Here is a 14,070-nt window from a genome sequence, read left to right on the forward strand (position 1 = left end):
AATTCTTCTACACAATTATCTGAGTCTAGTTATGATTAGAGTTTAGAGCCTAAACTACGGATACTATATCATTAATGATTAATTGCCTATTAAAAGTTTCTATTTCTTCTTCTTTTTAAAAATCTGTATTTATTTATTTATTTGGCTGCACCAGGTTTTAGTTGTGGCATGCATGAGGGATCTAGTTCCTTGACCAGGGATCGAACCTGGCCCCCTGCATTGGGAGCGCGGAGTCTTAGCCACTGGACCACCAGGGAAATCCCTCTATTTCTTCTTGTCAATTCTTTAAGTTGTATCTTTCTAGGAAATTGGTTATGTCATCTATTTTGTTGTTGTTGTTGTTGGCCATGCTGTGCAGCTTGAGGGATCTTAGTTCCCGATCAGGGATGGAACGCTGACTCTTAGCAGTGAGAGTGCTGAGTCCTAACCATTGGACCACCAGGGAATTCCCATCTGTTTTCAAATTTATTCTAATTAAAAAGTCTTCTATTTTTGTGTAGTCTTTTCCCTTCTTAATATTATTTATTTGTGCCTTTTCTCTGTTTTATTAATTAATCACCTCAGAAGTGCATCACTTCAAATACTCACTTTAAATAAGCAGTGGTTGGCGTTTAGCCTCTCTGTTGCATCAGTGTTTTCTACTTCATTAATTTATGCTTATAATTTGCTTTGACTCATTTTCTCTTATCCATTCTTTTATTCTTTGTTTTCTAACTTCCCAAGATAGACAAAGCCTATAATTTTCATCCTTTTTAGTTTCCTCTTCCTTTGAACTTATGTCATAAGTACCCAACAGAGTTCATACCTTTATCTGTACCCAATAAAATTCATACCTTAATTTCTTGGCATTCTATTTATGTTGTTTGCTGTTTTTGCTACTGTAATACATGGTGGCTTGTTTCCTTATGTTAACTTTGGGTTTATCTGTAAAAACTCTTCAATGCATGAATGGAAGTTACAATCCTCCAGAGAATTTCCTTGATGATTTCTCCAAGCACCCTGGTATTCCAAGCCCAGGATCAATTTTACACTCATTTCTCAGCCTGAGTTTCCCAGAACATGCTGGCAGTATAAATCAAGGTACTAACAAAATATTAAAAGAGGTAGACAGCAACTTAGAAAAAAAATCTTATGTCATGCCCTAGTTGGTTTCTTCCAAAAATGTAAGGTTGGTTTAACATTTTAAAAATCTATGTATTCTACCATGTACCAAAAACATGTATTCTACCGTGTTATCAAAATAAAGAGGAAAAATTTACGGTCATATTTGTAGACACAGAAAAGACATTTGATAAATAATCAACAGAAATTCATAATAATAATGAAAACTCATAGAAAACTAATAATAGAAATGAACTTATTTCTTTGGATTGAGTGTGTGTTTTTTTAAAAAGAAGAAGAAAACATCATACTAAAGAACCCACTCGGGCTTCCCTGGTGGCGCAGTGGTTGAGAGTCCGCCTGCCAGTGCGGGGGACACGGGTTCGTGCCCCGGTCCGGGAAGATCCCACATGCCGCGGAGCGGCTGGGCCCGTGAGCCATGGCCGCTGAGCCTGCGCGCCCGGAGCCTGTGCTCCGCACCGGGAGAGGCCACAGCAGTGAGAGGCCCGCGTACCGCAAAAAAAAAAAAACCCACTCAAAAAAACAACCCACCCAACAAACATACACAATGCCTGTAACACATAGTGACAGAAATATATGCTGACGCACATGCATAGATGGTCATACATACACACGTATCACACAATCACTGATACACCCCAGACCTGTCACAACCACACAACACATTCATACCCTCGCCCTGTCATGATAGACACAAAAACACACTTCCACCACAGCCACACATTCATCCTGATCCTGTCATACACAAACTGCAATCTCTCTTCTCTCTGGTGCACACACACGTATAGTCTGTCACACGGCCGCGGAGAAACACTCCAGCTCCGTCATGGTCACCAGATAAACGTATACAACGTATTTTACATGCAGTCACAGAGACATACACTGGCCATTTCGTGTGCACAGATGCCCACTTACACACACACACACACACACACACACACACCATTCCATCTGTCACAGGATATCTCAGCCCCGTCACGTGAACAATCATGCAAATGCAATATCACCTTTCACACAGCGTGACGTATCCTTGGCTCTACCACGCGCAGTGTTCACACACAACCCCTACACCACGTCTGTCCCTCACCGTCACTGAAGCACACTCCAGCGCTGTCGCATACTTGACTCTCCATCACACGCAGCCTGGAGACACCCTCACCTGTTTTGACGACCCCTCCCCTCTTGTCTGTCACACCATCACCTCCGTCACAGCTCGCGTTTACCTGGAGCGTTTCCCTCCGTCCATTCCCACCGCCGGCTAGGGTCGGAGTTCTCAAAGCCCTCCCCTCCACGCCCCGCAATGATTTCTCTTTACACTGAACCTGCTCACACGCGCAGCCCAAGAACCACGAGGAAGCTCTAGGTGGACTTCCGAGACCGACGGTCATTGGGGCCCAGTGGCCTGTGGGAAATGTAGTCCAGAGCCAGAAAAGCAGGAGACATCGGAAACCCAAGGGCCGGAGGGCGTCTCCGCCCCGGAGGTTTCTGGGAGTTGTAGTCGGTGCTCGCAGCGCGCAAGCGCCGGCTCGCGCCTGCCGTGTGTGAGTGACGTCTTGGGCGTGGGAGTCTAGGGTGAGTCCGCAGCGGTAGTACTTACCTGACCACGTTTGTGCCTGAACATCTTTGCGCTCCGGAAGGCCCAGTGTAGGCTGATGGTCCCTGAGGTGCGCCAGCTCCTGGACCCGCACTGGGGACACAGCAGGTGGGGTGTGTGTGTGTGTGTGTGTGTGTGTGACTCTGTGTTACTGTGACAGTCGTGGGACAGACTGAATGGCTGTAGATGGATGTAGCAGTGTTCAGGAGCCGGTCCCTACGGTTAGATTCTCAGAAAAATTGAGACGTGTTAACACAACCATTACAGTAGTCCCCCAGTATCTGCTGGTGTTTGCTTCCAGGACTCACTGTGGATAGTGCTGAGGATGCCGGAGTCCCTTTTATAAAATGCCATAGTACTTGCATGTGACCTGTGCATATCCTTCTCTATATATTAAGTCATCTGTAGATTACTTGTATTAGGTATTACGTACCTAATACCTAATACTATGTAAATAGTTGCTGTCATGAAGCAAATTCAAGTTTTGCTTTTTGGAACTTTTTGGGATTTTTTAAATATTTTTGATTAACGGTTGAATCCACGGATGCTGAACCCATGATATGGAGGGCTGATTGTATTTAAAAGTTACGTAGACTTACAATAAATGCATTTAGAAAACTAAGGTAATAAATACCCAACACATCACTTCCTAACTATTATCTATGCTATTGAGATTATGTCAATTGTGTCTGTAGGGCGGAAATAATTATATCGTGGTGTATCACTGTACATCTCTTCCCAACTCCACCTTCAGTGATACCACATTGGCAGCTAGAAACTGGCGGTGACAGGACTGTTTACACCATGGGAATTGGCAGTTACTACAAATGAGGGCCTGATTTATTGTTTTGTTGATCTGGGGATGGGGAAGCTTCCCAAAGTCCTACCTCCTCGTCCTGCAATGTCCCTCCAGCACCGTCTTTTGGTTAAGCTTATCATTGTGAGCTGAGGCAATTAATTGATAATGGAAACTTATGACTTACCATGTTTTCACTTAACAAATATCAAAAACAAATGTTGATAGTATACAGTATTGTTGAGAATGTGGGGGAATGAGAACGCTCATAGGTAGCTGTTGGTAATGACTACAGTCTTTTTACAGTTGAGTTGGGTAGTATCTATCACAATGTCTGAAAGCAAACCCTTAATCAACCAGCATTTTTACATATAAGATTCTAGCTTACAAAAATGCTGACTTGAAAGAAAAAGATGTGGATACAGTAATGCTTACTGAAGCCGTGTCTGTAATACTGAAGAACTGAAATTAACCTCAATGTTTATCCTTTGAGGAATTGTTAGTCTATGCTGAACAACATGGTAGCTATTTGTGGCTATTTAAAATCATTACAATTAAATAAAATTTTAATATGTAGTTCCTTAGTCAAACTAGTCACATTTCAAATGCTTGTTAGCCAGTGTGACTAGTGGACAGTTAGATAATAATTCAACATTAAAAAGAAGGAGTTAAATCTCTATACCTGACATAAAATGAAGTAGAGGAATTGTGTTCAAGTGAAAAGGGGAAATAGCAGAACAATATGTATAGCATGATCCCATTTCTTTACAAAATAGATGATCTTGGGGCTTCCCTGGTGGAACAGTGGTTAAGAAACCGGTTGCCAATACAGGGGACACGGGTTCAAGCCCTGGTCTGGGAAGATCCCACATGCCATAGAGCAACTAAGCACGTGCGCCACAACTACTGAGCCTGCACTCTAGAGCCCGCGAGCCACAACTACTGAGCCCGTGTACCACAACTACTGAAGTCTGTGCGCCTAGAGCCTGTGCTCCGCAACAAGAGAATCCACCACAATGAGAAGCCTGCACACCGCAATGAAGAGTAGCCCCCGCTCGCCGCAACTAGAGAAAGCCCGTGTGCAGCAACGAAGACCCAACGCAGCCAAGAATAAATAAATAAATTTATTTTAAAAAACAAAAAAAAACAAAAAAAAATACACACACACACACAAAAAAACAATACTGAGTGAAGCAGGCACACTGTGTTAAAATTATCATCTGTTTGTCAATCATATACATTAAACTTTCTGTCCCAATTCAATTTTTAAAAATATAACTATTGCCATTCAGGCATTTTTTTTGGATATTTACAAATAATTATCAAGTCAAACCTCTCAGTATTTTAGTGTTTTTATCTTTGGTGTTATGCTTAGAAAATCCATGCCTATATCAGAATTTAAGTATATATTTACCTGATTTTCACTGAGTCATTTAATTATTCCATGCATTGTAAATGTGTGTGTGCACACGTGTGTATATATATATAAAATAAAATTGGTATATAATTACTCCCACACACATACTGTTAGTCCATTTACTTAACTCTGTTTATTGAATAAACCATCTTTCTCCTACTATATTAAATAATGTACTTCCCAGATATTAGTTTTCCATTATATTTGGGCCTTTCACTTAACGGTTTATTTTGATCCTTTGATAGATCTATTAATTTGTTAACCTCTTCAGCTCTATTTTGGTTGCTTTTTGTATGGTATATCTTTTTCTGTCCTCTTAATTTCAACCTATTTGTGTCTTCTTTGCAGCAGTGTTGAATGATAAAGAAGTAGACTGGCCTTTGTGCCTGGTTCCTGGGAGGGAGACTCCAAATCCTTGGAATTTCCTGAGTAATAAGAATGTCTTTGTTATTCATAAGTCCCTTAGATCACACTGGAGTTTATGCTAATAAGGTGATTCACAGGGAACCCCTCAATAGCTTCAGAATAGGGGCTAGTCATGCTGGAAAGACCAACTGTGTGATTACAGGGTTGGGGATTTGAACCATGTGATATCGGTTCTACCTTGGCGGGGGTGGGGAGGCTACAGATCAAATTCAATCACATGGCCAATAATTAAAGCTAATACAACTCAACAACAACAACAAAAAAAAAAACCCTAAACAATCCAACTTAAAAATGGGCAGAGGAGCTGAAGAGACATTTTTCCAAAGAAGACATACAGATGGCCAACAGGCACATGAAAAGATGTTCAACATCACTAATTATTAGGGAAATGCAAATGAAAACCATAATGAGACATCATCTCACACGTGTTAGAAAGGCTATTATCAAAAAGACAAGAAATAACAAGTGTTGGAGAAAAGGGAACCCTCCTACACTGTTGGTGGGAATGTAAATTGGTGCAGCCACTTTGGAAAAAAGGATGGGAGATTCCTCAAAAAATTAAGAATAGAGCAACCATATGATCCAGCTATTCCACTTCTGGGTATTTGTCCAAAGAACATAAAAACACTAATTGAAGATGATATATGCACCCCTATGTTCATCTTAGTATTATTATTAATAGCCAGGATATGGAAACAACCTAAGTGCCCATCAACAGATGAATGGATAAAGAACATGTGGGAGATACACACACAAACACACAGGAATATTATTCAGCCATAAAAGGTGAAATCCTGCCATTTGCAACAACATGGATGGACCTTGAGGGTGTTATGCTAAATGAAATAAATCAGAGAAAACCAAATAATATATGGTTTCGCTCATATGTGAGATATAGAAAAAGAAACAAAAAACAAATGAACAAACCAAATCAAACCAAATGTTTAGATATAGAGAATAGAGTGGTGGTTGCCAGAGCGGAAGGAATAGGGGGTGGGTGCGGGAAGGTGAAATGGTTAAAGGGAGTGTGTGGCTTCACCACACTGACTCCATTTTGTCAACTCCATCTCAGGCCCACAGTCCTACCCTCTCCCTTTTCTGAGTGACTGAACTTTAGCCTACTCACAAGGAATGCACCCAAGCCAGATAAGTTCCCTATCAATTTTTGCCCTTGCCTTCATCTGATACGAAAACTGGAAGAATGCCTTTGCTGGTGCAGATGGTCAATGGTCACGAGACCCCCAGAGATAGGAAAAATCCCCAGTTCTTGTCAGTGTGGGTATGCTTCTTACTTGGTAGTCAGATTCTATTTTTAGCTTCGGCCCCTTTGAACTCCCCTGTGCCCTTTTCGATGACATGGAGTGCAGCTGCGAATGCTTCTGGATCATCCATCCAGCAGATCTTTCCCGCCTGTATGTAAGTTACCCATAATAATCTTCATAATTGCACTTTATGGAGTGGCCTGCTTCATATTTCAGCCTCAAAGTTCCTTCTCAGTTCAGAGGATATTACTCGATATCTTGGCTTCCCAAGAGGGGGTCAACTGTAGAGTCAGGGATGGAAGCTACATTTTTGGTGGTAGGCATGCCTTAGTGTATACAGAAGTAGAAATATAATGTTGTACACATGAAACATATAATGTTATAAACCAATGTTACCTTGATTTAAAAAAGAAAGAAAGAAAGAAAGGAAATAATGGCCCCAAACTTCCCAAATCTGGGAAAATGTATGCCATCCAGATTCAAGAAGCCATATAGGGGCTTCCCTGGTGGGGCAGTGGTTAAGAATCTGCCTGCCAATGCAGGGGACATGGGTTTGAGCCCTGGTCTGGGAGGATCCCACATGCTGCAGAGCAACTGAGCCCCTGCGCCACAACTACTGAAGCCCGCATGCCTAGAGCCCTGCTCCACAACAAGAGAAACCACTGCAATGAGAAGTCTGCACACCGCAATGAAGACCCAACACAGCCAAAAATAAAGAAATAAATTTATGTTAAAAAGTGAAGCCGTATAGAGACAAAATAGGATGAATCCAAAGTAATCCACAGTGAGACACATTGTAATCAAATTGTCAAAAGTCAAAGACAAAGAATTTTGAAAGCAACAAGAGAAAAGCAATTCGTCATGTACAAGGGGACCCCTATAAGACTCTCAGCAGATTTCTCAGCAGGTGTCTTGCGGGCCAGAGGGAGTGGGATAATACGCTGAGGGAGTTCATCACCACTAGACCTGCCTTACAAGAAATGCTAAAGGAAGTTCTTCAAGTGGAAATGATGCCAAACAGCAACATGAAAGAATATGAAAGGAAAAGGCTCACTGGAAAAGGTAAATGTACAGACAAATACAGAATTCTGTGATATTATAATGGTGGTACATAAATCACATTTAATTCTGGAATAGAGATTAAAATACAGAAGTAAAAATAATAACTACAAAAATATGTTAGTAGATACACAATATGAAGACATAATTTGTGACATCAATAACATAAAATATGTGTGAGGGGAGAAATAAAAGTGCTGAGCATTTGTATATGATGTTGTTATCAGTCAATACAGCTTGTTTTAAGATGTTTTGTTTAAGTCCCATGTTAACCACAAAGAAAATGCCTATAGAAGGTACACAAAAGAAAATGAGAAAGGAATCAAAGCACATCACCACACACACACACAGAAAAAAAAATCAATGAAACAGAAAGGAAGACAGCAAGGGAAAAGAGTGACAAAAAAGCTATAAGACAAACAGAAAACAATTAACAAATGACAATAGTAAGTCCTTGCCTGTTAATTATTACTTTAGATGTAAATGGATTAAACTTCTCCATCAAAAGACAGAATGGCTGAATGAATGAAAAAAGAAACAAAATCCAGCTATATTTTGTCTACAAGAGACTCACTTCAGATTTAAAGACACACAGAGCCTGAAAGTGAAAGTGTGGAAATAGACATACCATGCAAATTGTAAATGAAAACAAGGGTGGCCATACTTATATTATACAAAATAGACTTTGTCAAAAGTTCAAGCAAGGCACAAAAATACCAAGTGAAAACACCTGAAAGTTTACTACCTTGTTATAATGATTCTTAGTATTTCTTAGTATCTTCTAACACATATACATGTAAATAACAGAGATGTATGTATTTTACACTTTTAACAGGCATTTTTTTTCACATCACTTACCTGTAAGTTTCTCCTCTGCACATACCTTCACAAGCTTCCACACTCCCCTTGTGTAGAGCATTGTTTAAAATCTGGCATACATATCTCATAACTTTCTTCATCTTCATACAGTCATACATATCCAAATACACATGGTTGCCTTCAATTTCTATATAAAAAACTTTAAAATTTCATCACAGATAAATTCTTTATAAAAATAAATATATTTTAAAAGTATACAAGTGTGTAAATACAATCCAGTTAAGAAACAGAATACACAAAATAACTTTGAATCCTTTTGCCAACTTATCTCTTCATCATCCTGCCTTCCTGTAGCTACCACATTCCTGAATTTTATCATATCCTTTTTTTAAAAATTAATTAATTTATTTTTGGCTGCATTGGGTCTTCGTTGCTGCACTTGGGCTTTCTCTAGTTGCAGCGAGTGGGGGCTACTCTTGTTGCAGTGCGCAGGCTTCTCATTGTGGTGGCTTCTCTTGTTGCAGAGCATGGGCTCTGGGCACACAGGCTTCAGTAGTTGTGGCTCGTGGGCTCTAGAGTGCAGGCTCAGTAGTTGTGGTGCACAGGCTTAGTTGCTCCGCAGCATGTAGGATCTTCCTGGGCCAGGGCTTGAACCTGTGTCCCCTGCATTGGCAGGCGGATTCTTAACCACTGAACCAACAGGGAAGTCCTCTTGTTTTTTATTATGTACCACTTACACAGAAAATATCATTTGTTTCGCCTCTTTTTAAAGTTTTATGAATGGAATTATACTGTATGTATATATCCATAACTCTTTGTTTATCGTATTTGTTAAATTCAGTCATTTTCACTGCTGTGCACTATCCCACTGTATAGGTACTCCACACCTAATTAAACATCCTACTTCTGATGGGCATGTTTCATTTCCAGATTTGTTACTGCAATGATATTAGTGAAAGCAATGCTATTGATTTTTCTCATGTGTCAGTACTTCTAATGTTGTGCATGTCAAATTATAGTAAAAAGACAACTCTAAACAAGATGCAACCCATCTATTTCCATGAACAGCACACTGTATTACAGTAAACCGAGTTTATATTCAACCATCAAATGCGGTTCTCCCATTAATTCACTTTTTGATGGGTCATTAAGAATACCTTCAGGGGCTTCCCTGGTGGCGCAGTGGTTGAGGGTCCACCTGCCGATGCAGGGGACACGGGTTCGTGCCCCGGTCCGGGAGGATCCCACATGCCACGGAGCGGCTGGGCCCGTGAGCCATGGCCGCTAAGCCTGCGTGTCCGGAGCCTGTGCTCCACAACGGGAGAGGCCACAACAGTGAGAGGCCCGCGTACCGCAAAAAAAAAAAAAAGAATACCTTCAAATCCAGTAGTTTCATCATTACCCCTCAAAATATCCAATGAAAGGTTTGAGCTTGGAAGAAATGGAAGATGCTGAACCTGCTGCACTGCCTTGAATTCCGTTTGTAGTTTTAGTGGAGCAAATAGACCGTGGATGTTTCTCAGTGTGGAAAAGTTCATTTTATCTTGGTCGATCTGGAATTTTTTTCCTGATAATTCAAGAGGATGACTGGGCAAAAGTTCATTTTTCACACAAGAAAAACCTTTTTGAAGAAGATCATGACTTTCAAAAGGTCCACTTGCTGAAAGTTCAGTAACTGGAATACTGTCCTTTTGCTGAGATCCAAGTCCTCTGACATTCATCTTCAACTAGCTCTGCAAACAGCCTCTCAGCCTGTTACCCAATGCTATTGATTTTGACGACAGAGAAATTGTTTTAAGGATTTTTAGCTGTGATGAAGCCAATTAGGGTGAAGCAAAAGAGAGACTTGGAAAAAAGGTTAGAAAAGAAAATCCTTTTTTGGCACATATATACAATGGAATATTACTCAGCCATAAAAAGAAACGAGATTGAGTTATTTGTAGTGAGGTGGATGGACCTAGGGTTTGTCATACAGAGCGAAGTAAGTCAGAAAGAGAAAAACAAATACCGTATGCTAATGCACATATATGGAATCTAAAAAAGCGGTACTGATGAATCTAGTGGCAGGGCAGGGATAAAGACACAGACGTAGAGAATGGACTTGAGGACACAGTCGGGGGAAGGGGAAGCTGGGATGAAGTGAGACAGTAGCATTGACATATATACACTACCAAATGTAAAATGGATGGCTAGTGGGAAGCAGCTGCATAGCACAGGGAGATCAGCTCGGTGCTTTGTGACGACCTAGAGGGGTGGGATAGGGAGGATGGGAGGGAGGCTCGAGAGGGAGGGGATATGGGGATATATGTATCCTTATAGCTGATTCACTTTGTTGTACAACAGAAACTAACACAACATTGTAAAGCAATTATACTCCAATAAAGATATTAAAAAATGCTTTTTTTTCAGGAACACTTGCGACTTTATTCTGAACTTGTAATAGGAACGGAATTTTACCTTCTTCCCTAATACTATATCCATTAACTGTTTTTACCTACCATTTCAGATCAGAAAAAAAGTCTGCCAGAGGAAGCTACAAAACTGCCAACTGCAACAGGCCCTGCCTAGGAAATGGAAACCTGGTTTTGTATATTTAGAATATTTTAAAATGCAATGATCACTCTTAAAAATAAAACAAGTAGTTTTCTGATTGACTATAATTATGTAGTCGCAAACAGGTTCCTTGCATTGTCTGACCTATAAGCTAGGACATCTGATTACCTAATTCTGGGCTCTGCTCTAATCTATCTGCCTCTACCCGTGGGAAGTTATTTCTTTAATCCAGGGTTTTCAAAGTTATTTGCTCAAGTTCTCTTAACATCATGAAGATTGGAAGCCTACCTCAGCCACTCCAAGACTGGCTGTTACTTTGATTTCTTCTTTCTTTTTGAAAGTTATGCTGATTTGCAGTCTTTCCCAAAACATCTTTGATTCATCATAAAACGTCCAAATCTTTTGGCAGATAAATTCCAAGTCTTTTTCTGCATATTAAATTTGATTCTCCAAGAAGATGTAATAACACTATTCTACTTTATACGTAACAAAACTGGTTTATTGTCACTCACTATCAAAACACAGTCACAATTTCCAGGCACATATAGTGGTTGGTAGTCAGATAATCAAACTAACATGCCAAGCTAGATAACACTGTACTGTTTTTCAATCCCAGCTGGACAGTGTTCCACTTTCACAATTACCATGGTATGCACACAAAAGAAAAGCCTATCAGAAAAAACATCTTACAAATATTGTCATCTTCGGTTACTGACATTAACACAAATACATAAAGACACAGACCTCCTCAAGTCTCTCAGTCCTACAGAGACCTTCTCACAAGTCTCCATGGTCACAATATCCATTCACGACCACTCATTGTTGCTTTCCAACAGTAGCATATAACCTCTGATACAAACCGCCTTACACCTAAGGAAACAAAGATTCACATTTGCAGAGACTATCCCATGAAAATAAACAAGTCTACACAGGGTTCCAGACACCGAATTGGACCCACAAGCGCACCCAAAGCAAGGCACATTCATCTTTTCAACTGCCAGACCCTGCTCCAGTCTCTCGTGCCCAGGTAAGCTCGTGACCCCGCTCAGGGTCATTCTCACGGACTTTACCCAGGATGCCCCCGCTCACTGAGGCCTAAGTCCCTGGTCACGCTCCCCCTCCCTCTCCCCACCCCCCCCCGCCCCCGCTCTGGACTCCAGAATGCGTTCCTCAGCCTTCGCTGGGAACCTCTTAATTCGCCCAGAGCCATGCTAAAGACTACTGAGCCACTAGGCTCGACCAAGACTCGAACTATTCCTTCCACCTAAGACCAGAGATTCGGGTGCGCTTTGGAAAAGGCGTCTCTGATAGGCGGAGCCGAGTTGCATGCTGGGAGCATTCTGAAGGTCCAGGTTCCCAGCTTCTGGGGATTCGTCTGCCGCGGACTACATTTCCCAGAAGTCTCAGGGCACAGGACCTCTCGGGGCAGGGCGAGATTGCCTGCGGAGAGCGCCTGGAAGCGTCGGGCTCCGAGCCTCAGAGGATGTTCCTGCTCTTATTTCCCATGAGCCTCTGGGCCCAAACTAACCTCCGTTTCTGGGTCCCTTTACGGTGTCTTCGAGATTTTTGGACTCTGCGCGGTGAGTTGGTCGCGTTCGAGGAAGTGATCAGCGCCGGGTGAGGGTGGGAGGGCTCAGCGGACTTCGCCAGAGCCTTGTCGGAACCAGCAGTGCGTGTGGGGGTGACACTGGGAGGCACTCGAGGTGAGAAGGCCCGGGCAGCGGACAGGGCGAGTCGTGTCCGGAGCCTCAAGCCTGTGTGCGAACGAGAGGCTGAGAAGGATGGTGTGTGACAGACGGCGTGACAGGGCCGGGGTGTGTCTCCCTAACGGTGTGTGCTATTGGGAATGTGTGACGGGGTCATGAAGTGCGTGACCTTGTTTGTAGGTGTGGTTTGCTTGGGCGGGATGCTCTAGGTTCCTTCTAGACTCTCTTAGGGGCTGCCAGAGTTAAGTGACCGCAGGAAAAGAATTCCAGGACTAAGCCCTAGAATGTACGTTTCCAGTAAGAAAGTACAGATCTAGTCTTGGGATGAAAATTTGACATCTGGACGTGTCCTCGTGACAGGCTCCTGGAAAGACATGATTGGGGAGGTCCCACAGGTAGGATTCCTAGAAAAATCACCTCCTTGGGGGACCGGCTACCTGTTTCAGCTCCACTACCAACAGACCTCTGTCCCCAAGAACTGCTGTCAACTCAATTCCAGTTTCCCTTTGAATTCCGTTTGTGTATGTGTGGATGAAGGCAGATGTGGCCCTGGGGAGTGTTTTATTTTGTTTTGGTTTTAGTTAGGTTTGTCTGTGTTCCAAGAAATACTGGTGTCTCGTGATTTCTCCCCACCCGCTCCTGCTGTCCCTAACGCCCACCCCCCCCAACCCTAGTTGCTGCTGGGTTTCTGAGAAGGACCCTGAGAAGGACAGAATTGTTGCATATTTAGAAATTAAGGTTCAGGTGAATTTGTGTTTCTTTTTTATTCATAGTTACTTTTGTTTTTAGATCATGGCGCTATTTGCTTTCCTTGACCAGAAATATCTTGACTATTTTTCAAGACACTTGACTAGTAGTGTCTATCTTGGGTCTTTCTTCTGGTGAATGACCCATCATGCTGGTACCTCCCTCTTCCCAGAGGCCCCCTATTGTCCTTTTCCTCAGTCAGTAGCCATCCGTTCATATGGCAAATTGTTCAAATCCTCCAGTACATTTTCCCTTTCTAAGCAATTTTTTTTTTTTTTTTTGGCCCGACCGCGTGGCACGCGGGATCCTAGTTTGCCGACCAGGGATGGAACCTGCCCCTCCCCCGTGCAGTGGAAGGGCGGAGTCTTAACACTGGACTGCCAGGGAAGTCCCTAAGCATTCTGATGGTATAGAAGCACACCACCTCCAAAAGGTGGGCTGGAGGTGGGATGTTAGGGCTTTATTTTAGACTATGATTACTTGAGGAGATTAGCATTTAGGTGGTATCGAATACAAATTATTTTTTATCTGTTCCACAGTCATGGTTGTCAAAGCAAGGCAAGGTAGGA

The 14,070-nt window shown here is 42.1% G+C and overlaps 1 protein-coding gene across 10 annotated transcripts in view; it reads left to right on the forward strand.

Annotated features, from left to right (window-relative positions):
- The window catches only part of ZNF283 (zinc finger protein 283), an 88,181-nt gene that overhangs the window by 52,460 nt on the left and 21,651 nt on the right, over positions 1–14,070 (forward strand). For 5 of the 10 annotated variants that reach the window (XM_073795961.1, XM_073795962.1, XM_073795964.1 and 2 more), the window contains exons 3-4: positions 11,002–12,075; positions 12,318–12,628. The exons of 1 other annotated variant lie outside the window; for it this stretch is intronic. The gene's annotated coding sequence lies outside the window, so the exon portion shown is untranslated. 4 more of the 10 variants (XM_033846389.2, XM_073795967.1, XM_073795968.1 and 1 more) reach the window with 4 other exon arrangements.

The sequence above is a fragment of the Tursiops truncatus genome, chromosome 19, assembly GCF_011762595.2.
Source record: "Tursiops truncatus isolate mTurTru1 chromosome 19, mTurTru1.mat.Y, whole genome shotgun sequence".
Lineage (NCBI taxonomy): Eukaryota > Metazoa > Chordata > Mammalia > Artiodactyla > Delphinidae > Tursiops > Tursiops truncatus.